The sequence below is a fragment of the Pan troglodytes genome, chromosome X (genome assembly GCF_028858775.2).
Source record: "Pan troglodytes isolate AG18354 chromosome X, NHGRI_mPanTro3-v2.0_pri, whole genome shotgun sequence".
Lineage (NCBI taxonomy): Eukaryota > Metazoa > Chordata > Mammalia > Primates > Hominidae > Pan > Pan troglodytes.
Window position 1 is genome coordinate 44,032,641 of NC_072421.2, and position 25,415 is coordinate 44,058,055.

General features: G+C 40.8%; 1 long non-coding RNA gene across 2 annotated transcripts; it reads right to left on the reverse strand.

The window, feature by feature from the left end:
* Nucleotides 1–3,194: 3,194 nt before the first annotated feature.
* On the reverse strand, nucleotides 3,195–24,261 carry LOC129138717 (uncharacterized). 2 transcript variants are annotated; one of them, XR_008542001.2, is made up of 3 exons: nucleotides 24,145–24,261; nucleotides 6,683–6,747; nucleotides 3,195–3,873 (listed from the first exon to the last, which is right to left on the reverse strand). It is a non-coding gene; the product is annotated as an uncharacterized LOC129138717 (long non-coding RNA). The 2 variants fall into 2 exon arrangements; XR_010154780.1 differs by lacking the exon at nucleotides 24,145–24,261 and adding an exon at nucleotides 7,809–7,895.
* Nucleotides 24,262–25,415: the final 1,154 nt, after the last annotated feature.

Below are 25,415 nucleotides of genomic sequence, written 5' to 3' on the forward strand. Positions count from 1 at the left end.
TGATCTCAGCTCACTGCAGCCTCCGCCTCCCAGATTCAAGCGATTCTCCTGCCTCACTCTCCTGAGTAGCTGAGACTACAGGCGTGTGCCATCATGCCCAGCTAAGTTTTGTATTTTTAGTAGAAGCGGGGGTTTCACCATGTTGCCCAGGCTGGTCTCGAACTCCTGAACTCAAGTGATCTGCCTGCCTCAGCCTCCCAAAGTGCTGGGATTACAGGCATGAGCCACCATGCCCAGCGAAGTCTTGCTTTTGATCACTATTTATAAAGGATTTTTTGTATCAGATTCATTTAAAACATCAGTAGGCAAATTAGGTTACCGACCCTATTATGAGTTAGATCATCACTGCCTTGAGACCTAGATCTATTTGAAATTTTTTTAAAAGGTTACAATGTTTTCTGCTGTGAACTCCTGTCCTCAAGCAATTCTCCTGCCTTAGCTTTCCTAGTAGCTAGAACTACAGGCATGTGCCGTCATGCCTCGCTCTTGTTACTGAATTCTTACATTCACATATAACTTCACTTAGGATGGAAGAGTGCTAAAAATAGTAATAATTTTTATTTCCTTTAAATCAAAGTTATACAAATTAAGAGAAAAATAACGTGTTTGGGTAGGACATTTATTCTCTGAATAATGTCCTTTATCATGTCATATGTATAAAAACAAAGTTTATGGAAAGAACAGTGATATAAAATTTTATATATGGGACAAAGCCAATAGAGTCATCATTCTTCACGAGAATGGTGAGCCTGATACTAGGAAGCCAGGAATATTCCAGACATTGCATTCCAATCACAGCCTTGCCTCAGTATTCTATGATTTCACAAAAGTGAGACAAGGGGCCAGTGTCAGTAGTCCCCTCTCTGCCAACACAACTGATAATATCAAAGAGAATAAACGTAGCAGCAAGAAGGGTTTGGCCTCCAGGCATGTCAAAGAAGTTACAGAAACACACATGGAAGGCCCTGGTTCAAAGCATAGTATCAAACACCTGAAAGCAACATGTGGCAACTTGCAAGGTAGCTGCTGGTTCACAAATTGGACACCAATACAGCAGTGGGAGAGGAAGGAGGAGTACTCAGTGGAGAGACTCTTCCAAACAAAGGCTAACCGCATCTTCTAGGGATCATTTGGTGGGCTAGTCCTAGGTGGGCTCAGGTGCTCTATTTAAGAATCATAGCACAATTACACAGCCATTTTCAAACACTGTGACTACAGTGCCACCAATATGACACCTTTCAAGCCTCATACTTGAATTTCTCCAGCTGGGTTAAAAGCCATATCCCACACTAAGAGGGTGTGACATAGTCTTGGCCACAGACTGGGTTCTAGAAGGTGAGTATCTGGAAAATGTGGTCAAACTAACTGCCACAGAACATACTTTAAGAAGTTGAGTAGGAATATATTAGGGGACAAAAAATGTCAAACCCTAGCTTTCTGCTAATATGCAGTTCCTTGCTCCATAGACCTCAAGTCATTTTCATGTGCTAGGGAGAAAGATGACTAACACAGTTATCTGCCTCTTAAGAGTTATTACATCTAGTAACAGACTCTATTATATTGTATTTTAATGTTGGAATATGAAGTATTTACCAAGACCTGTGGCAATACAAAACAAATGTGTGACGGTACTGCATGAAGTAGAGGGTATTCTGGCACTTGAGGTCTATGCATTCTCTAAACATGACCAAATTGCTCAATACACTGCCGGGTATTATCTAGTACACCCTTAGATGTTAAAAAAAAGTCTCACTGGGCTATTCATGCTCAGTAATATGAGCATGAAAATGAGCAAGGATATGACAGCTCAGGCTGTCATAGGATCCAGAATTTACATCAAAAAAACTAGACATTTAGAACAGTACGTTTCCATATTATATCTCGGGATGTGATGCAGGTTTTCCCAAGGCCCTGTGGAGCTCTGTCTGAAGCACGAAACTACTTGCAGGGAACAGAAGAAAGCCTTTTGGTGAGGACAAAATATTGCCTAATAGGTTGAGCAAGCCCAAGACAAATGAACATAGCATGACTCCTGAGAAGTGAGGTACCTCAGCTTACAACACTCCAAACTTTGGGATCCTGTTCCTTCTCAGGTGATAGAAGATTGGCCCATGCTATCAAATCCCAAGTATTCCTTCAGAGTAAGAAGCAACTAACAAAATGTACTTGAGGCTAACAGTGGATATTCAACTTAGGTGATTAATTTCCTTAGATCAAGACATCCCAATATTCCAATATAAAAATAAAAAACAAAATACCAATGCCAATTTCCTGGTTTTGACATTGTACTAGAGTTATGCCAATGCTACTATTAGGAGAAATGGATGAAAAGTACATGGGACTCTCTGTTCTATTTTTGCAACTTCCCAGGAGTCTATGATTACTTAAAAAAATGTTTTTTGAAGTAATAGAGTCAGAGATCTTGCCCAAAGTCATAGACCTTTTAAAAACTTATAATTAGATCCTAGGATAGAATAACTTGTTTGATTAGCCTTACGAAACATGCTACCACAGTAGAGATCACCTTGACCCATGAGCTACAGGCCAAAATAAGCAATCTATTACATTAGGGGTTCTTAAGTTGGGGGTCTGTAATATCCACGAGGTGTTTCAGCTTGATTTAGAAAGCATTTATCTTTATTTTTAATAACCTCCAACTTAAATTTAATACTTCCTTTAGCTAATATATTCAAACCACAGCACCATTAGCAGAACCTGTGAATTGTGAATTTGTCACAATAGAAATCAGCTATTTTCATTTCACATTACCTTGTTGCAGATTTCAAATTACAACTTGTGCTTATCATTATTTCAAAACTATGGTAGTAAATAGACTAGCCACCAGATCTTATATGACTGCTTTCTTTGTGTCTACAGACAGTAAAACGTAGTCGCTCAACTCTGGGTCAGTAAGATATTCAGCTACTAAACAACAAAGGAGAAAGTTATTTCATGGGTAATCGAGGCAGTCACGTTGCTTTCGAGTACTCCCTATCTACATTTTTTTTTTTTTTGAGATGGAGTCTCGTTCTGTCACCCAGGCTGGAGTGCAGTGGCACCATCTCAGCTCACTGCAACCTCCGTCTCCCAGGTTCAAGTGATTCTCCTGCCTCAGCTTCCCGAGTAGCTGGGACTACAGGTGTACACCACCATGCCCAGCTAATTTTTGTATTTTTAGTAGAGACGGGGTTTCACCATGTTGGCCAGGCTAGTCTCCAACTCCTGCCCTCAGGTGATCCGCCCACCTCAGCCTCCCAAAGTGCTGGGATTACAGGTGTGAGCCACTGCGTCCAGCTACAGTTTTTTTTTTAATCTATTCACTAAAGGTGGCAAGTCATTCTCATTAAGTTGTTGCAAAACTAGCACTCAAATGAGAGCTCTTAACTCTCCATAAGGCAGCATGACTTTCATAACAGAGAGTACATAGACTACAAGGGTGGACCAGGCAAGTTCAAACACATCTAACAGTTGCAGTAACTTCAAATAATATGTTTAACAGTTATTACTAATAGATTAAACAATGATGTAGGTAGGTCATGCACAGGGTAAACATGAATAACAAGTGATTTTTTTCTTCTTATACTCTTTTTGCACACTGTTAGGAAATAAAGCTATATACAAGGCACATACAAGGTATTTTATGAGGGGCATTTACACATTATTCTGTGAAAACACCCCACATTTAAAATATAACTTTTGAAGGAAAACCAGTCACACTTGTAAACCATTTTCCTAGGAAGGCACAGAAAGCTACATAACTGCAATGCTGGGGGGAGTGTCTTACCACGATGAAGATGCAAGTTCATTTCTTTGAGGAAGGATAGTTGTCAACACCTGGAAACACCGCAGAACTTTTTCAGAAAGTCATTTTTCCTTAAAGGCAAAATTCAATCACGGATTCATAATCTTTTTGTAAGTATAAAACTCTGTCAAAGATCTTGGCCTAGCCAAAGATGACCTATTGATTTTAAAAAATAATGGCTCTGAGACACAATTCACATATGAAAAGAATAACCCATTTCTGCTGTACAATTCAGTGGTTTCTTAGTATATTTACAAGGTTGGGCAACCATCATCCCTATCTGATTTCCAAACATTCCATCACCCCTAAAAGAACTCCAATACCCATCAGTAGTCATTCCTTTCTCCCAGCCCCTGAAAACCACTAATCTATTTTATTTCTATAGATTTATTCTAAACATTTCATAGAAATGGAATAATCCAACACATGGCCTTTTGTGCTTCCTTCACTTAGCATGATGTTTTCAAGGTTTGTCCCTTTTATCACCAAGTAATATTCCATTGTATAGATATGTCAGATTTTGTTTACCCATTCAGTTGGACATTTGGGTTGTTTCTACCTTTTTTGGCTATTAGGAATAATGCTGCTATGAACATTTATTTACAGAGTTTTGTTAGACACATTTTAAATTCTCTTGGTATATATCTAATAATAGAGTTGCTGGGTCATGTGATAATTCTATATTTAATATTTTAAGGAACTGCCTAACTGTTCTTCATAGCAGTGGATTAGATGAAGCCAACCCCACAGATTCTAGGACTTCAGTGAAGACAGGGCAGCTCTGCAACTCAGCTGACTCTGAAAAGACTAGCACTGCAGAGAAACCACCAGGTCAGAAATACTGGCCCTATAATCTCAAACAGTAACTGTTCTGATGCTCCAGTGCCCATGTTGCTTTCATCCTAGACCATTTCATGTCAATCCCACCCACTTGTCCAGCTGTTCTGTTCAGTTATAACTAAATATTGAAATGCAGAACTCGAAGTCCATAGGGAACAGAATAGCAACATTCTTCAGGTCCCAGCTTACTAAGGAAGGGGAACATGGAGTAGACCCATAGCTCTAGTCACGAAGTCTGGTAACCCACAGAGAAGCCATGGGATTTTTCATCACAAGACATGTGCTCTATGCATATGTATGACTGGGCAATGGCACTGGCTCAGTTATTATGTCCAGGAAGAAGTATAGTAAGTCTTCTCTTAACATCATAAACTCTTAGAAACTGTGACTTTGTGCAAAACAGCATATAACAAGACCAATTTGACCATAGGCTAATTGACATAAACAAGAATTAAGTTCCCACAGCATGCCTCTGGTCACAAAAAACATCAAACTTCTAAATAAAGACCAAAACACTTCTAACATTAAACACTGAAATAAATGTGAGCCATACATAGGAAGATTAACAAAAACAAGGTAATTATTTACCTGCTTATTCCAGTTTGGAATCAGGTGACCAGAGCCTGTCCTGGCAGCTGAAGGCACCAGGGAGAAACTCACTGTAGACAGGATGCCATCCCATCACAGGGCACACTCATATACACACCCACTCACACTGAAACCATGTAGACACACCAATTCACTTCACATGCACAGCTTTGGGATGTGGAAGGAAACTGAAGTCCCTGGAGAAAACCCATGCGCACATGGGAAGAATGTGCAGGCTCCACACAGACAGTGGCCCTGGCTGAGAATCAGTGATTGTCATCAACATTATAACAAAATAATGTTGAATGAAATGACATTATTTGAGGACTTACTGTACATGGAGTGAAGGAGATTGGGACCCAGCCCAATGGCTGCTCAATCTCTAAATAAGTAGATTTGAGAATGGCTAAAGTTCAGCTACCTTCCCCTCTCCACACACATTTGCACCTACCTCCACTGAACAGGAGATGGGGAACTGCAACCAGCTATATTCATGCTAGCACTTACAGAGGGGGCATGCCATGCTGCAGGGGTTGCTATACCATGGCACCCAAGGCTCAGAAAGCTTTTGCCCCTGCTGCTAGGAAGCACCTGGCCCAGTAGACATTGACCAGCAAGGCCCTACATTGTATCTCCCATCCTCATGCTCTCATTTCATCCTTCTGAGAAGTGTGGATGAGTAAACCTGTCTCCAAGCCAACATGATGGGTAATTCAAGAGAATGAGCATATTTGTGAATCAAACCTTGGTCCAACAGGCCAGCAGCAACCATAAGCCACTTGTTGATGGATAGCCCCTGCTGAGGGGAGGGCAATATCCCACATGACCACTCCTGTGTAGCTACCCATGGATAAGCAAAATTTTGTTTTACTTTACTGAGACTTTGGCATTAGGATCCTTCCAGCTATTAACCTCATCAGCATTACTACAAGATCCACCCATTATTTTCGCAGTTTTGCCACCAGACCCATCTATGTGTCCCACAGTGTCCTGTTCCTCATATTCAGGACTCCAAGTGCTCTATCTCTACAAATACTTCAAACACAGGGACAAGGGAGTTGCCTCTACACTTTATATAACAGCACAACTAGCCTGGATCCCGGCAGCTATAGCAAAAGGAGACTCACTTTGGGAAGCCACACAGATTGAGTTTGTTGACAGTAACTTGCAGCAGGAGCTATTCCAGGGCTTGGCTAATGGAGATTCAATCTCTGCCACATGACTGAGATCAGAGTGTTGCCCATCCCTTAATTGCTCTTGATCCTTCAAATCTGGAGGTCACAGATCTTCAGTAAATTATACCTCTGTGATAACCCCAGCCTTGCCAGCCCTCAGGAAGGACTTTCACCTGTTACTAAAACTGAGGAAAACAATATGGCTTGGGCAATAAATGAATGCCCACCCATAGCAAGGATAAAATCCAAGGTTACAGATGCACTTAGAGCACTTTACCTGGGCGTTATCTTCCTGAGACTCTGCTCCAAGAGGCTTGTGTTCACCTCTTCTTTTGGACACACCTGGAATACAGAGATCCCTCGTGATTTCACCTGACATAATAGGTAACCTTTGAGAAACTCCTTACGACACCTGAATTTGACTTAGAACAAGATGTGGGAACTTGAAAATCTTACACTCTTCCAAGCTTTGAACATCCCTGGGTTTTGGATAAATTTTCCTATGGCTGTTGTGACACTACCTGGTGGACATCAAAGAAATGCTATTTTTCAGACTTAACACAGGTACCGCATTTACTCCAGCCACCAGCTTTATGCTTAGTAAAACTTTATAACTCCGTGGAAACCACTTTATTTCCAACCCAAGCCACGTTTTGGGGATAAGTTCAATGTTCTCCAATCAAACCTACATCCATATCTCCTTCCCCATTACTCTGAGGCTAAAAAGGTACATCAGTGAGGTTTAAGGAATATCCATGCAATTTTCTTTCCCACAAACGGCATGAATACTGAAACTAGTTTACTTTAGTGAGCAATTGCCCACCCCCAAAACAGTTCATCACCTACAGCCTCTATCCCTCAGCCATCTACCATTGAATGCTCATCAAATGGGCAGTACCTGGAGGATATGAATCCTCCCCAGTATCATGGGACCTAGAGGTCCACAGCTGCCACCAGTCATTTGGCCACCTCACATCAACAAGGCTCTGTTGCTCAGAACTTCCTCGATTTTTAAACTAGTTACTCTTGTGAACTGACTGGATTATCCTCCATCTGATTTGGCATTTGACTTTTTTTTTTTTTTTTTTTTTTGAGACGGAGTCTCCCTCTGTCACCCAGGCTGGAGTGCAATGGCGCAATCTCGACTCACTGCAACCTCTGCCTCCCGGGTTCCAGCGATTCTCCTGCCTCAGCCTCCTGAGTAGCTGGGATTACAGGCGCCTGCCACCACACCCAGCTAATTTTTGTATTTTTAGTAGAGACGGGGTTTTACCACATTGGCCAGGCTGGTCTCAAACTCCTGACCTCAGGTGATCCACCTGCCTCAGCTTCCCAAAGTGCTGGGATTACAGGCATGAGCCACCGCGCCCGGCTGGCATTTGACTTCGTAACTGGCCACTTACCTTTAGGACTTCTTACGTTTGAGTTTGAGAAAGCATGAAGCACTGCTGCTTACTGGTCCAGGCCTCCCTCTGCTTCCAACAGCATCTGGCCCTAATGTGGAAACACTCTGGTTTACCAGCCACCCTAACCTCCATATACGACCAGCCTTTCACATCTTTTCTGTTCTCTTGTCCAGTAGGTCTCTTTCCTAGGGGTCCCCAGTGGCTTTTGGACCCAGGGTCTATCACAACATGGCCACAGCTGAGCTGAGCCCCTGTCCTGAGACAAAACTACTGATATGTTAATGTCACCCCATGGATACCTTAAAGAGTATCCTTGTGTGAATGCCCAGTGAAATTCAAAACCACACAGAACCCTCACATGGTATGGAGTACTCATGCAGCTGGGTAAACCTTTTTAAAGTAAACCTGACTGAGCTCTGAAAACGAAATAAGAAAGTCTGCAAAGTTTCGGGATTCAAGAGAACTTATGTGCACAGGGTGAAACAATCTATACTTTCACAGACTGGTGAAAAGACTTGCACAAGGTAATACAACAAGTTAGAAGCAAAGTCAGGGTCCTTGCAGGCTAAATAAGCCCCTAATACCTTAAAGACTATGACTTGATTATTTTGATCTCAATTTTTCTCCACAGCTAGTTGCTTAGGTATTTTAAAATAGCAGATCTTCAGTAAATTATACCTCTGTGATAACCCCAGCCTTGCCAGCCCTCAGGAAGGACTTTCACCTGTTACTAAAACTAAGGAAAACAACATGGCTTGGGCAATAAATGAATGCCCATCCACAACAAGGACAAAATCCAAGGTTACAGATGCAGTTAGAGCAGTTTACCTGGGCGTTATCTTCCTGAGACTCTGCTCTAAGAGGCTTGTGTAAAATAGCATGTAGGTGTTTAAGAGGTAGAGGAAGTCACTTGTGGGAAAAAATTGAAAATCTGAATCAAGGTTTTTTAGAATGACTTAATGAATAGGAAAAGTAGTTACGTTTTTTAGTTTGTTTGCAGACATAAGATGAGAAATAACACAGAACAGAGAGAAAACCAAAGGAATTGCCAACAGTAATCTTTAGCTTTTTAGCAGTCACAGGCATGGAGCCCTAGCAGTGTGTGGCCAAGGAAAGGCTTTATATCGTGAGTGAAGCTGTCCTTCCAAAGTTTAACTCATTTCGTTACTTAAGATCCTTACCAGGTTATAGCCAATACTGAGAAGTTTGTTGGAGAATGCCATTTCCCAAATAAACCTACGTCAAGATGTATTAGAACTTTTTTTTTTTTTTTTTTTTTTTTGAGACAGAGACTTGCTCTGTCACCCAGGCTGGAGTGCAGTGGCATGATCTTGGCTCACTGCAACCTCTGCCTCTTGGGCACAAGCAATTCTCCTGCCTCAGCCTCCTGAGTAGCTGGGACTACAGGCGTGTGCCACCATGCCCAGCTAATTTTTTTATTTTTAGTAGAGATGGGGTTTCACCATGTTGGCCAGGCTGGTCTACGAACTCCTGACCTCAAGTGATCCACCTGCCTCTGCCTCCCAAAGTGCTGGGATTACAGGTGTGAGCCACCACGCCTGGCCAGAACTTCTTCCTCATTCATAGCTGGGAGATTAAACCAGTTGTGCAGGAGGACAGGCAACTTAGAAAACAACCTGAAACAGCAACATCCAACAGACTCAGGTCTCTTTCCCTGAGAAAGATTCTTAAACTGGTGCTTTCTGAATGAATTTTTTTTTCTGGAAAACCAACTAACCTATTGACCACCAATCTTAGCTCAACAGGCTAAAACCACCAGGGACAAACCTATAGTTCAACAAGGTCAGGTTTATTGACCCATTGCAATAAGGAAGACTGGACAACAGAGGAGTGTTAGAGAGCAGCTCTCCCCAAAGGACAAGGTGGTTATTTGAGGGTTTGAGAGAAGACAGTATAGGTAAGTAATGGGGTCAAGGAAAAGCAGACCAATGTGTAAGGGAGTCAGCATCAAAACCAGTCTGCAAAGTAGTCACAAGCTCCTGTGTCCTTGAAGATTACAAAGCTAAGATAGATGTGGAACACTGTATTCTGTAACCACTTTTCTGCACCTGGGTTAAAATGCCAGGCTGATTCTCTCTGTCACAGCAACTCAGAAACTCTAGGCAAGAGTGGGTGATTTAATGTTACTGTTCTAATTTTAAACACTTAAGTTTCTGATAGTCTATGATTTTGGAGAACACATTTCTCAGTAAAAACACAATAGTTAAAGAAGGAGGTGCTTATGACATATACAGCTGCAGTGACCTGAAAACATATTCCTTCCTGATAACGTACAGCTGGCTTTATTTGTATCGGTGATTGTACCAACTTGATGAATAGCAAGGCAGATTTTTACCTTCTGAATGTAAGCTAATTTTTACTATATCACATTCAAGCAGGGCCTTTCCACTGCTCCTCATTTGTTTGCCAAATGTTTTTAAAAAAATGAAGTATTTGCCAACTCTCATTAGGTCTAAATTCTAACAGTACTGCAAGCAGGAAAACCTGAGGTCGTTAGTGCTTTGCAAATGAGGAAACCCAGGATAAAAAGCTTACTTGAGTCCTAACCGTATTGGAAAGGCAAACTCATATGTAAACAAAAGTTACACTAGGGAAAAGTTATAAAGGTAACTGATTGAGCAAGAGTCTAGAAAAGGGAGGGGTAGTCAGAATAGAACAGAACTAGATGTTCTAGTTATATTACAACAGAAAAACCTTTCCAGTGAAAACAACTGGAGTTAAAATAGTTAACCCTTTGCTGACAATGAGAAGCCCTTTATTATTGCCTCTTTCTTGGTTTCATTAAACAAAGAAAGCCCCACACTGTTAGATTAATTTTGGCCAAATTATTTCAGAGCCAAAGACAAACAACATTTAAAGGTCCCTGACATTGAAATATGATTAAAATGTGAGACCATTTCTAGAGAGGAGTTAGCACACAAAGACTCCCCGGAACATGAAGGGCAGTGCTGATGTAACTTAGGCTGGTTTTCAGTTAATACCAAAAACTTGCTTGGCTAGAAAAAAATAAGCAGTCTCATTTCAACTTGGCCACTTACTAACTCTGTATCCTTGAGAAATTGCACATCTAAAGCTTCAGTTATTTAAGCCATAGAGCACAGATCACTCACTGATGAGTGATAATCAGACCACAGATGCTTAACAACGAAGTGAGAACAAAAATGGGAAAACTGTGAGATATGAAGCACTGTACCATGTAAAATATTATTGCTGATGAGCCAAGATTCTGGTCTATTTGAGGCAAGTGTTAAATCCAAGAAGAAAGCCAGGGAACACCAATTTCAAGATAAGTCCTACTATGACAGAAATAATCCAGTGGCGGACCCCTAAAATTTCCCTCTTAGCTCTCTGAGTACATAGTAGGAAATCACTTTTAGAAGTTGTTAGGGTGTTTTCTGAAAAATCCTCTTGATTAAGCTCACAGCTCCAGCACTTTAAGTTAATTGTACTCAGAAGAGAATTGGCATATGAGGGAACAAAAAACAGAAGCCAACAAGAATGTAAAGCCTTGTGCTATGGTTGCCTCATACAGTGATAGTCTCTAAAAAACAAAGTACCTCAAAGAAAATTGTAATGTCTTGTTTCTCATCTGGCCCAAGTGGTTGTGTTAGTCAAGCAGAGCTGTCTAGTTTATTTACTTATTTATTTATTTTTTGAGATGGAGTCTCATTCTGTCACCCAGGCTGGAGTGCAGTGGCGCAATCTCGGCTCATTGCAACCTCTGCCTCCCAGGTTCCAGCGATTCTCCTGCCTCAGCCTCCCGAGTAGCTGTGACTACAGGTCCCCGCCACCAGGCCCAGCTAATTTTTGAATTTTTAGTAGAGACAGGGTTTCACCATGTTGGCCAGGCTGGTCTCCAACTCCTGACCTCAGTTGATCTGCACATCTCGGCCTCCCAAAGTGCTGGGATTACAGGCATGTGCTACCACGCCCGGCTGGGAGAGCTGTGTAGTTTAGAACTGAACGGCAAATACCAGAGTTAGATGTAGAAACTTAATCTCATTTAAGAATAAAATAGTTTGGAGTAAGATAAAGCAAAAAACATTTAGGTGTTCTTTCTGCTAAATTATTCTACTAGTACTTTCTTCCAGTTATTTGCTACAATTTCCATGCATTGACTATACCACAAAATTCACATGTTTCATCTTGACCAAGGACAAAGTAAAATCAGCTCTTTGCTCTCACAGTTAACAAACCACTTGTTACTCAACCGGACTGTCAAGAGTTGTCAAGAAATGAAAACAGCAAACTAGAAAAAGGCTAACTAGAGGAAGAACTATTGTGCCTAATGAAAAGATCAAAGCAATTGAGAATGAAGGAGCACCTACCTTTATGACATTCAGAAAACATAAATGGTGTTTGGCTACCCTCTTTATATAAACTGACCTTCTGACTGGCTGGTTGAATACTGACTCATTTTTGACCTTATCAAACAGGTGCTCCCTTTTAATTTTTGTTCTGTGTGTCTGTGTGTGTGTGTGTGTATGTGTGTGTGTGTGTGTGTGTGTGGTGTTGTTGTTGTTGTTGTTGTTGTTGTTGCTGTTGTTTTTTTGAGATGGAGTTTCATTCTTTTGCTCAGGCTGGAGTGAGGTGGCACGATCTCGACTCACTGCAACCTCCGCCCTCCATGTTCAAGTGATTCTCCTGCCTCAGCCTCCCAAGTAGCTGGGATTACAGGCACCCACCACCACTCCTGGCTAATTTTTGTATTTTTAGTAGGGATGGGGTTTCACCATGTTGGCCAGGCTAGTCTTGAACTCCTGACCTCAGGTGATCCACCCACCTTAGCCTCCCAAAGTGCTAGGATTACAGGCGTGAACCACTGCGCATGGCCCTTTTTAACTTTTGGCTCAGAGGTATTCCTATTGGAAAATCAGAGCCATTAAAAGCCTAATGTAGGACAAACTAATTAAATTCTAATAAAGTTTGTGGTTTATATCACAATGTTTATACCAAAGTTTATTTCTTAGTTTTGAGAAATGCACCATGGTATGTAAGATGTTCACATTAAGGGTAGCCAGGTAAAGGGTACACAGGAACTCTCTGTATTTTGTTTGTAACCCTTCTCTAAATCTAAAATTATTTCAAAATAAAAGCTTATTAACCAAAAAAGTCTACTGTATTCTCAGCATTGTGCTCCACAAGGTGATGGCTAGCCTCCAAGAGCAGGATGTATTCTTGCTCTGTCAGCTATTCAGCCTCTACAGTCAATTCAGCAATATAAGGGAATTTTTCAGGCAGCATCCAGTACAGACTTCTTTGATGAAGAGGAGAAACATCTCTAAAAACAGAGCTTTGTTCACGATGGGAAAGAACGTGGGACTCTGCAAGACTTGTTACTACCTGCCTGTCTCACTTCCACCCCTAGGGCCACTGGATTCTGGAGTCCATCTAAAGGGCCTCAGGAGGACTATAACTGTCAGGGAAAACTTTCACTACTGGAAAGCTTGTTAGCACTTTCCTCTTGCAAATGATCCTTCCAAGAAAGCTCATCTTCTACTCCATTGGCACGTGGGACAAATGTTGAAGTTTAATTTGTAGGCAGGGAGTTCTCCATCGACACACACTGTGGCACTCTGCTTTGATGGCTAGAGTGCCTGCTTAGGAAAACCTAGTGGTGCTGAGCAACATCCTTGACACCTTTGTATTGAGGCATTCCTGCTAAGGATTCATTATGATGTCGTAACAAGAAGATCCCTGTAAAAGACTTTGGTGGGTATTTTACTTGGTGGGAGTATTTTGTGCTAGATGGCCTTTTGCTAGTTGTTTCCTTACAGATGATAGATTATTTACTCTCTCTTTATTGGAAGGTTCCTGCCTCTAGTTTGAGATGTATTAAAGCTAACATTTTCTACTCCCCTTCCTCAATAAATTCTTCAGCCTTTCTTGATGTTTAAAGGAGCATTAAAGCCTCTAGGCTAAGCTTTATTTATTTGCAAGCTCCATTACTGAGCCATCCGTGTGACTCGGTGAAAGCCTTTTATTGAAAAAGTAAACATATTAAACCAAATCAATCACTTGCTTTTTCTCAGTCTATCAAAAACTTCATGTCATTTTTTTGTCCATCAGATATAGGTGAAAGAAAGATAATAAAAAGATATGTTGAATGGGGGCTGTGGATGGGAAGTAGAACAAGCTAATGTTTTGTAGCATTCCCTATAAGATTCAAGGAGCACTGGGAATATAATGAGAAATGAGCTTCCTTCCTTCATGGAGCTTACCTGCTCATAGAGGAGGGAAATAAAAATCGATCAAACATAGACATTGATAAAGTAAATGTAAATTGTCATAGATGCTATGCAGCAGACAAATAAGGGGCTGAGACAGGGAATATGGTGGAAGGAAGGGGATCTCTACCTGGAATGAGTTGTCAGAGGAGGCTTCTCTGGGAAAATGATTTGAGCTGAGACCTAACGAAGGAAACAACCAAACCCATAAAGATTGGAAGAAGCAATATATGTAAATCCCTGGGGTGGGAAAGCTGCTAGTGAAAACTGGTGGGGTTGAAGCACACTGAGCGAGGGGAAAACGGTCCAAGATTGGGCTGGAGAGATGAGCAGGGGCCAAGTGATTCAGGGCCTCATAGGTCATGGGAAGGAGGTTGGGTTTTTTTCCAGGTATAGAGGGAAGCCATGGAAAAGCTGTAAGCTAGGAAGTGACATGATCTGTCTAAGACTTTAAGAAGATTACTTTTGCTGCTATTTGACATGATGTACTAAAGCAGATCAAGAGGGGAGCTGGAAGGCCAGTTTGAAGCTGTTGCACTGCTCCGTACCTGGATGAGGAAGATGCCAATGGAGAATGGTGAAAGTGGGCAGATTCAGGATATGTCTTGGAGAAAGAAACTACTAAACACTTCCATGGATTAGATGTATGAAGTGAGGGAAAGGAAGGAGACTAAAATAACTACTAAGTATGACTTAAATGACAGGACTTGATTGTAAGGGCTGTCATTACAAAGTAAGGTTTTAAAAATAGGATTTTCTTTTTACAAAAGATAATAATCTCAATTTTTAAAAATAAAGGTTGGTGTCTTTGCTTTTTAAACTTTTATGTGTATTAGAAGCCATTGTAGACTTGTTTTCTTTGCTTAAGGTACAGATGCTTAGGCTTCTACTCCAGCCCTACTGAATCCAACTGGGAAGACATAGGGCCCAGGCATCTGCTCTTATAACAAGCTGTGAAGAGTTCTGATGTAGTTTGAGACCCACTGGTTTAAAGAGAAAAACGTGAGATGCACAGACACAACAATTTGTTTAAAGAATGGGCCGGGCACAGTGGATCATACCTGTAATCCCAGCACTTTGGGAGGCCGCAGTGGGTGGATCATCTGAGGTCAGGAGTTCGAGACCAGCCTGGCCAACATGGTGAAACCCTATCTTTACTAAAAATACAAAAATTAGCTGGACGTAGTGGTGGGTGCCTGTAATCCCAGCTACTCGGGAGGCTGAGGCAGGAGAATCACTTGAACCCAGGAGGTGGAGGTTGCAGTGAGCCGAGATCATGCCATTGCACTCCAGTCTGGGCGACAGAGTGAGACTCCATCTCAAAAAAAAAAAAAAAAAAAAAGGAAAAAAAAAAGAATAGATAATAAACCAGATTTACCTACAAGTTTATTCAAACCACTGTTTCTGGTTAACACAAAAATAGTATTCAGATAACAATGATAAAGAACTCATGAATATCCTAACAAATTGTCTTTCTAAAAGATAAATTGAATGACTGGTAAAGAGGAAAGGCAAGCAGCAATTTTGAAAGGAAAGAATTATCTCTACTCCCATAATTCTATATTTGAATCAACTTGTTTTGTGTTTATAAGGATATATCAGGTAATATAATTACACACACGCACACACAGCGGGAGAGAGAGATTTGGCTAATCAATAACAGATATTTCTGCCATAGTTTATAAAACTCTGAAGTGTTTTTGATACCCTCAACAAAATAATGAATTCGGTAAATATTAGTGGAGAAGCACTATAGGAGGGACCATAGAATGTTATGGAGTACATGAGGATGGGAGGCACAAGTGGTGGTTTACAGTGATGAAGAAAGGCAGAAAGGGAAAAGGTGTCTCCACAATGTGACATTCATAGCATACATTATTTCCCTGAGTCTTTAGAGACCACCATAAGACTGAAGTCATATGTTCGTTTTATAAATGAAGATACAAAAACTCAAGAATATTAGGTACTGTGTTTAATCCTGCTGCGAGTGAGTAGTAGAACCAGAATTTAAACCAATTATGTCTGGTTCTAAAGCCTGTCTATGCTTTTTGTGTGCGTGCATTGGCACAGAAAATCAAGTGATACAGTCATCCCTCAAATTTTTCAGCAAATACTTGATGGAAAGGAAGACTGTGAAATAATTGCTGAAAGCTGAAATATTTCTTCCTCCTAACATGGTGGACATTATATGAAGTCTACCAGGAATAAATATAAATTTGTCATGACCACAAGTCAGACAGGCAGGCAACAAGAAGGGTATTTATTGTATTGTGTTATGTAGTCACTCTGCTGCAGCATTGCAAAACACAGTTCTGCTGCAAGTATTACATTATTGAGGTTTCCTGAAGCTTGACCGAAGCCTAATATAAATTAAGTAAACATATTTTTTAAGGGGGGTGGGTGTGAATTTTGGTAAGTTAAATACAATTTTAGGTTAAATATAAATTTGAGGAGCAACAATAAGGCATTAAATCCATATCAGGTTTTTGCTTCTGATGAGGTATTGACTCCCTTGGAGATATCATTCATCATTCAAACATAGAAAGGGCCAAGCAAATTATTTCAAGCTTTTTTTAATATCATGAAGGTGGCACAGCCTTATGAAAATTAAACAATTTTATGGCCGGACGTGGTGGCTCACGCCTATAATACCAACACTTTGGGAGGCCAAGGCGGGCAGATCACCTGAGGTCAGGAGTTCGAGACCAGCCTGGCCAACATGGTGAAACCCCGTCTCTACTAAAAATACAAAAATCAGCCGGGTGTGGTGGTGCGCCCCTGTAGTCCCAGCTACTCAGGAGGCTGAGGCAGGAGAATCGCTTGAACCAGGGAGTCGGAAGTTGCAGTGAGCCAAGATGGCGCCACTGCACTCAAGCCTGGGCAACAGAGTGAGACTGTCTCAAAAGAAAAAAAAAGAAAAGAAAATTAAACAATTTTAAATGCAAGGTTTCCTACAATTCTTTTCACAAAACCTAGAAATGTTGATTCTTTATTCTCTACAAATTACTGGTTTCCTTGATCTCCCTGTGCCCTAAGATAAAATTAGACTTTTTGAAAGGAAATGAAAGACCCTTTTCCATGAATATTCATATCAAAGAACACCTCACACTTGCCTATCTATCAGGGTGACTCATTGTATTAGTTTCTTATGACTGAATTAACAACTTACCCCAAAACTTAGCCTAAAATAGCAAATGTTTATTTAACAATTTCTGTGGATCAAATATTTGAGAATGGCTTAGAATGGTTCTGATTCACAATCTGCCAAGACATTATAATCAAGATGTCGGCCAGGGCTGTAGTCGCCTGAAGGCTTGCCTGAGGTTGAAAGATCCCATTCCAAGCTCACTCAGGTGGCTATCGGCCAGAGTTATCAGTTCTTCACCAGATGGATCATACCATAGTGTTGTTTGAGTGTTCTCATGTGACAGTTGTTTTCCCACCAGAGGAAATGATCCAAGACAAAGAGAAGCAAAAAGTAAGCCACAATGTAACTTAGAAGTTATAAACCATTGTTTCTGCCATATGCCATTGATGAGAAGTGAGTCTCTAAGTCCAGCCCACACTCAAAAAGAATGAAATTAAGCTTCAACTCTTCAAAGGAGAAACATCAAATAATTTGTGAACTTATTTTAAAACCACGATAACCACTGAAGAAAAAAAAAAAACTAATATAGTTCCCTGTGAGACAGAAAAAGTTTCTATTAAATACTAGTGGTACTCTTTTGTGATTTCTCAATCACAGCTAAGAATGATGAATTGCTCAGTAAGAAAACACTATATCAGGTGGGAAACCATTTTTATACAATGGCGGTCATACAGATTACTATCAGGCAAGCTATCCTAGAGGTTATGAAACAGAAAGGCTTATTAACAAAATTATAAATGTTTAAATCATACACAGTCTTTAAATAAGTTTAAAACACAGAGTGAGAAACAAGAGGAAAGAGATGGGGTACCTTAGTACACTTAAGATAGGGTACAAGCAGGGTGGAAGGACTGCACACCTGAATCCTTAGAACGTTCTTCTGTTCTCTCTTTCTCTCTCTCTCTCTCCCACCCCCAAATCCCCACCATACTACATCATGCTACATTGATAATGTAGTTATAAAATTATGTGTTATGGGATCTCAGGCCACAAATGGAAGATTCCTGGGACTAATGGCACACACTTGCTCTGTTGGAGATGTACAGGGACCAGCACACCTGAACACAGATGTAGCTTATTGATACTTCTGCTGAAGAGCTATGAGATTTATTTGTTTTTTTGGGAAGAGCACATGTGAGTCCAGTATTGTACTCTACTGGATGTCACCAATGGATGACCAATTTAGGGGCTACACAACTGTCAGTCCAAAGGTAGCATAATCATGACTTGGTCTTGGCCTATCCATCACTTTCTAGCCATAATAACACCCTATTCTATTGCATATTTCATTTATTCTTTTAACTTATCTTATAGGTTACTAATTTACTATTTACATTTAAACATTTTTATATATTCTGCCTGTATCACAAACTACATGCTTATTTATTACTTACACTTAACACATTCTATAAATTTTGTCTGTATTTTATAAGCTTCTGGCTTACTATTTATTGTTAACACTTCTTATGACTTTCTTCTATTCCATTTAATTTTCTTTTCTATAGCAGAGTTGAATTATTGAATTATGGCAGAAATATGAATTATATTATTATCCTCAAATAATACAACAAAAGACATTTCACAATGTTTCCAAAAGCAGAGACAGCTCTTCTCTTATTGAGGAAATATGTTTTTCCCAATATGCAGTTGGGTTATATAATCTCTAAAAGGAATGGATTAGCATTTAAAAGAGGTGATTATGTCACTGGATAATGGAGCTACATGGCTGTCAGTTTGCTTGGACAATAGGAAATCTCCACAAACCCCTTACCCCCACCTCTGCCTCTGAACAACCAGTGACAAACAAAGTCTACCCAGAAAATACAGGAGACCTCTAGTAATGACTTCAGGAACCAAACAGGATCCAGAGAGCCTCTTGCAGGTTGAGTTCTCTGGAAGCAGATGCTGTGATAGAATTTGGGGTGCAAGATGTTTATTAGGGGTCAACGTGTTAGGAAGTGAGAGCAGAGGGAGCAGGTGAGCTGCAGTGTAGGCTCAATACATCCTAGTTCAATTCAGTGGAGATCTCTGAAGAGAAGATTGCCCATTAGAGTTGTCTCCCATTAGGCCAAAATAACAGGGCCTTTATACCTCTGCCTCACTCAGTCATTGAATGCTTGCTACCCTGGAAGGACTCAACCTCCAACAGGGCTGCTCTCTGCAGATGAGGCAGATTCTGAAGGACTGACAGCCGGAAACTGCCTGCTGACTATGCTTCTCACAGCTGGGTAACAAATCCTTCCTTGAAGGAGAATCTAGCGGGTATATCTCTGTGTCTAACACAGAACCAGATAGATCTTTCCTTCTGGGGTAGCGTGTGGTTTTCCTGACAGAGAAGAAAGAGTATTCAGACTGAGAGATTTGAAAGAAATCGTTCTTGGGAAGAAGAGGCCCAACCTGAGGGTGAAAAGGCCAATTAGGAGTTAAGGGAAGCTGGGAGAGATTGGCCTTCTCCAAGGGAAGACCTATGTCTTTGGGAGCATCCCTTGGGAGATGGAAAGCAAAGTCTAATGCAGCTAGAACTTTAATTTGTATCTCCCTCTCTATACCTCTTTTCTAAAAATGCTTTATCCCTGTAGGAACAGGGTGTAGAGGCAGAGTATCCAGAGCAAATAGGTCTGTTGTATTCTATCCCCCATTCCTTGCCTAAGGAGAAAGGAGAGGTACATCTGCTGACTAACTGGACCAGATCTCTGAGAGCACAGAGGTGATTTCCAGTCCTGGAAAGCTTCCCACAGTTAAGCCCAAGGCAGAAGAAAGAACCAAGACATAAGATAATTTTTCTGGAGAGAACATATGAAGAAAAGACCAAGCCTTTTGACTATGTTCATAGATTAGCAAATGATGGCTCCTAAGAAAGAAGGAAGGGACTCCAGAAAACTCCTGATTTTGTAACAAACTTCCCACACTGTGGAGTGAAGTAGCTTTTTCTGAAATGTTTACCTAGGAACCAGAATATATTTTTAATCGACCTAAGTTTTGAGTTTTTCAGTTCAGTCACAGGTTCCTACCAATGGTGGCTGGATTAGTCAGGAAACAGTGACAAATAAAACCTAAAATCTCAGTGGTTTAACATAACAACAAATTATTTCTGACTCACATGTGATCAGCACAGTCAATGGGGGACTGTGCTACACAATCAGTCACCCAAGTCTTGGAAGCTCCACCATCTTGAATATATACCATTTGGAAAACATGGCCTTCACCCACTTCCACCACACACAACCCATTACCTAGAATCCAGTTACATGGCTGAAATTTCAAAGCAAGTGAATTTGGAGACTGTAACTTTCCTATTTATCCAGACAGTGGAAAATGAAATGGGATTTGGTGAGCATATAGCATTGTTTCTAGCACAATAAGGAACAGCTGGCTGTCTGGTTTTGCAGAAAAGCCTGGTGAACCTTACAAACCCCTTCTCAGTTGGTTCTTACTTTTATCTGGGCTAAATAATCCTGGACTTGGAAACACATACAGGCAACACAGAACAACTGCTTTTGAGAAGAGGATATTAAACTACACTTCTGAGATGAATTGGTACCCAGAGATTATTGCCTTAGCTTATTAATAAACCTTCAAGCAGTTAGGGTAAAGAAATGATGAGTACAGCTGAAAAACCATTATAATATTTTCAGGTTCAAACAATATTTTAGAAATAGTCTTCACAATTTTAAGAAAACCAGAATCAGTAGAGGACTGATGTGCTCTGTCAAAACACCAAGGAGTAACATAAACATCCTTCTATAGTCTCCAGAAATTATTTCTTACAGAAAGTAAGATAAGGCCAGGCGCAGTGGCTCATGCCTGTAATCCCAGTACTTTGGGAGGTTGAGGCAAGCGGATCACCTGAGGTCAGGAGTTCGAGACCATCCTGGCCAACATGGAGAAACCCTGTCTCTACTAAAAATACAAAAATTAGCCGGGTGTGGTGATATGCACCTGTCATCCCAGCTACTCGGGAGGCTGAGGCAGGAGAATCGCTTGAACCCGGGAGGCAGAGGCTTCAGTGAGCCAAGACCCCGCCTTTGCACTCCAGCCTGGGCAACAAGGGCAAAACTCCGTCTCAAAACAAAAAAAAAAAAAAAAGTAAGATAAAGTAGTTCCCTGGGGTTGTTTCTGTGGATTCTTTTTAAAAAACATGAAAAAACAGACTGTTTCCAGAATATTCATGACATCTAAACCCATGGATAAATACAGCATCTGAATATCTTTTATTCATTCCATCTTTTGCTCAGTTCAATAAAACCATGACTTATTAGCAAACAGGTACCATAAATTGCATCATTGAAATGAGTAGATAACTTACCTTTAGTCTACAAATTTTTGTTGAATATATATTATGTGTGGGGCAGTTTCCTCTGGAGCTATAACAGCAATCATAACAGAAAAATTCCCTGCCCACTTAAAGATTACATTTTAATGGATAAAATCAAACAAACAAAGAATTTAGTAAAGCAAACATTGTGTCAGAAAGTTGTAAGTGCTATAGAGAAAAAACAGAGCAAGGAAGAAGGATGGAACTTGAGATAGGGGTTGTCACTGCTCAGAGAATTACTTGGGGATTAGTTTCTGGGAGAATAGAAAAGAAATGATGGGTTTCTTATGGGTACTGCCATAAACAGGGACAAAGATCATGGTGAGACTTTTTAAAAGTGTTTATTTTAGGTTAGGGGTACATGTGAAGCTTTATTACGTAGGTAAACTCATGTCAAGGGGGTTTGTTGTATGAATTATTTCATCACCCAGGTATTAAGCCCAGTACATAATAGTTATCTTTTCTGTTCCTCTCCCTCCTCCCACTCTCCACCCTCAAGTAGACCAGTGTCTGCTGTTTCCTTCTTTGTGTTCATAAATTCTCATCACTTAGTTCCCACTTATAAGTGAGAACATGCAGCATTTGGTTTTCTCTTCCTGCATTAGTTTGCTGAGGATAACAGCCTCCAGCTCCGTTTAAAGGACATGATCTCATTTCTTTTTATGGCTGCATAGTACTCCATGGTGTATATGTACCACATTTTCTTTATCCAATCTGTCATTGATGGGCATTTAGATTGATTCCATGCCTTTGCTATTGTGAATTGTGCTGCAATGAACATTCACATGCCTGTGTCTTTATGGTAAAATGATTTATATTCCTCTGAGTATATACCCAGTAATGGGATTGGTAGGTTAAATGATAGTTCTGCTTTTAGCATTTTGAGGAATCACCATACTGCTTTCCACAATGGCTGAATTAATGTATACTCCCAAAGATCATGGTGAGATTATTCTTGATTCCCTCAAGGCAAATAGTGGTAGTAAAGCTGTAATGAGTGGAGAGATGGAAGTCTTGCCAGAAACACACAGAGATCTGGTCTCCCTTTTCATTCCTGCCAGTGATGACATGGAGACTGGGGAGTAGATGATTGTAACTAGAGAATGTAGACCTCTGGGACTCCATCTGCACTCTTGCTCTCTATTGATGGAACTGTGAATTTCTTAAAGGCAGGAGACTGTACCTCTTATCTATTGAGACTTGTCAACTTAAAAATCACAAATTTATAAATTTAGAAAAGAGACTTTGTTTTGTATAAAGGTTTATAGTCTGCAGGGCGGCCATTCCACAGGCTGGGAAGTATGGCCTTCAGTAGAGACCAGAAATAGGCACTTTGAGGGAGGGGAGGGTGGAAGAGGAACTTACGTTGAACAGGTTGGCCAAGTATATATATTTAACAGGTCATAGCAGGAGCTATGAATATTCACAAAGGGGATCCTGACACATGGGTATTCAACAAACATGTATGTGACATACAACCCAAGTTCATGTTAGGGTAGAGACTTAACATTTAAATGAATTACTATTAGGCCCTATACATCAAAAGCTAAAGCAGGGACATGGAGGCAATCAGGTGTGCGGCCTCTGTAAACAAGCGAGAACCAGTCTATGATTGGTGGTCTCTCATCAGAAGAAAGTTACTGAAATCATTCTCCTTCATGGCTTTTGGTACAAGAGGTTAGTTAGTCAGTGCCTGGCGGTGGATGAGCTGCAATTGTTTAAAAATTGTTTATCTCAGGCCATGTGCGGTGACTCACGCCTGTAATTGCAACACTTTGGGAGGCTAAGGCAGGCAGATCGCCTGAGGTCAGAAGTTCAAGACCAACCTGGCCAACATGATGAAACCCTGTCTCTACTAAAAATACAAAACCTAGCCAGGTGTGGTGGTGTGCACCTGTAATCCCAGCTACTTGGGGGGGCTGAGGCAAGAGAATCGCTTGAACCCGGGAGGTGGAGGTTGCAGTGAGCTGAGATTGTGCCACTGCACTCCAGCCTGGGCGATAGAGTGAGACTCAGTCTCAAAAAAAAAAAAAATTGTGTATCTCAAGGCCAGTGCTTGTTTAGCTACTAGTGAAAAAGAGAAATGTTGTGGCAGATAGAACATAGTTTATTCTTTAAGTGTGGTGGTGCGTGACTTAACCCTTGCCTGGCATGTTTATAATTTGGTATCTTATTGTCACAAAGACCCCGTTCTATCAATCTTATGATCTCTATTTAACACTATTGTTGGTTAATTGTTGTGTCTAAACCACAAAAGGGAGGGAATATAACAAACTGTGTCCAACCTCTTGTCACATCATGACTGGGAACTCAATTTTTAAAATTTCTCTGGGGTCCCCTTGGCCAGTCCATTCAGTGGTTGGGAGGTACAGGATCTTATTTTTAGTTCTCAGATTCAATACATGTTGAATAAATCAATCTCTATGAAATGCATTTTTAAATGTATGGTATGAGCAATCTATAGCAATCTAAAAAGTAGTTTGGTGCCAGGCACGGTGGCTCACGCCTGTAATTCCAGCACTTTGGGAGGCCGAGGCAGGCGGATCATGAGGTCAGGAGATCGAGACCATCCTGGTGAACACTATGAAACCCCCTTTCTACTAAAAATCCAAAAAAAATTACCTGGGCGTGGTGGCTGGCGCCTGTAGTCCCAGCTACTCGGGAGGCTGAGGCAGGAGAATGGCATGAACCTGGGAGGTAGAGCTTGCAGTGAGCAGAGACTGTGTCACGGCAAGCCAGCCTGGGTGACAGAGTGAGACTCCACCTCAAAAAAAAAAAAAAAAAAAGTAGTTTGGTAATTGTGGTGGCTTTATAATGTGTCGACTTGGCTACACTGAACTACATTTCCCAGAATTCTCTTTATTGTATGTTTCCTGTTGCCATCAGCCGCAAGGGAGATTCTGGGAAGATTTGGAGCTTAGACAGGAAACAGTAGCCATTTTGTAGCTCACACAAGTTGTTGCTAATCTGCTGACTCATGTGTTGATGTGAAGTAGTGGCTGAACCAGCAACTTCTCTACCTTCCCTGGATCCTCCTTCAGCTTTTCCAATTCCTATATGTGTGTTTACCTCCGTGATGAAGCAGAACACTCACACCACTAAGGTCAGAACTGACATGGATTTCAGTCTCTCCTTATGAGATCCCGGACTGCATTTTCCCTTCCCCACTTTACAGTTATCTTCTCTCATGACACACTGCTCTGTGGACTTAACATTCTAATATCAGATACAAAGAAACACAGACATACACACACACACACACACACACACACATCCTTGTGGCTCTGTCTCTCTAGTTGAACCATAATGGATACAAATATTTTAATTATTAACATCCCCAGGGAGTTAAGAGAAAATATTGCATCCATGAAACAAGACTAGGGTACTACAATGGAAAAACCACTTAGAAAATAACAATCAAAAAAAGTTATTAGAAGTGAAAAACATGATAGCAAAAATTTCAAAAACCAACAGAAGATTTGGAAAACAGAGATGAAGAAATCTCAGAAATAAGAGCAAAAAAAATATGTCTTCCACCTTATACTCTCTCTCAGGCTCTTCTTGCTTGTTTCCTCTTATGAAGCCAGCTGCCATGTTATAAGCTGTCATATGGAGAGGCCCATATGACAGGAACTGAGAATGGCCTCCAGTCAACAGCCAGCAAGGAACTGAGGCCCTCAATCTAACAGCTCACAAGGAACTGAGTCCTGACAGCAACCACATGTGTGAATTTGGAATTGGCTCTTCCTCCAGTAGAGCCTTGAGATGACTGTGGCCACAGCTGACACCTTGATAGAGGCTCATGAGAGACTCTGAGCCAGAGGCACCCAGGTAAGCTGCATTCAGATTCCTGATCCACATAAACTAGAAAATAATAAATGTTTGCTGTTTTA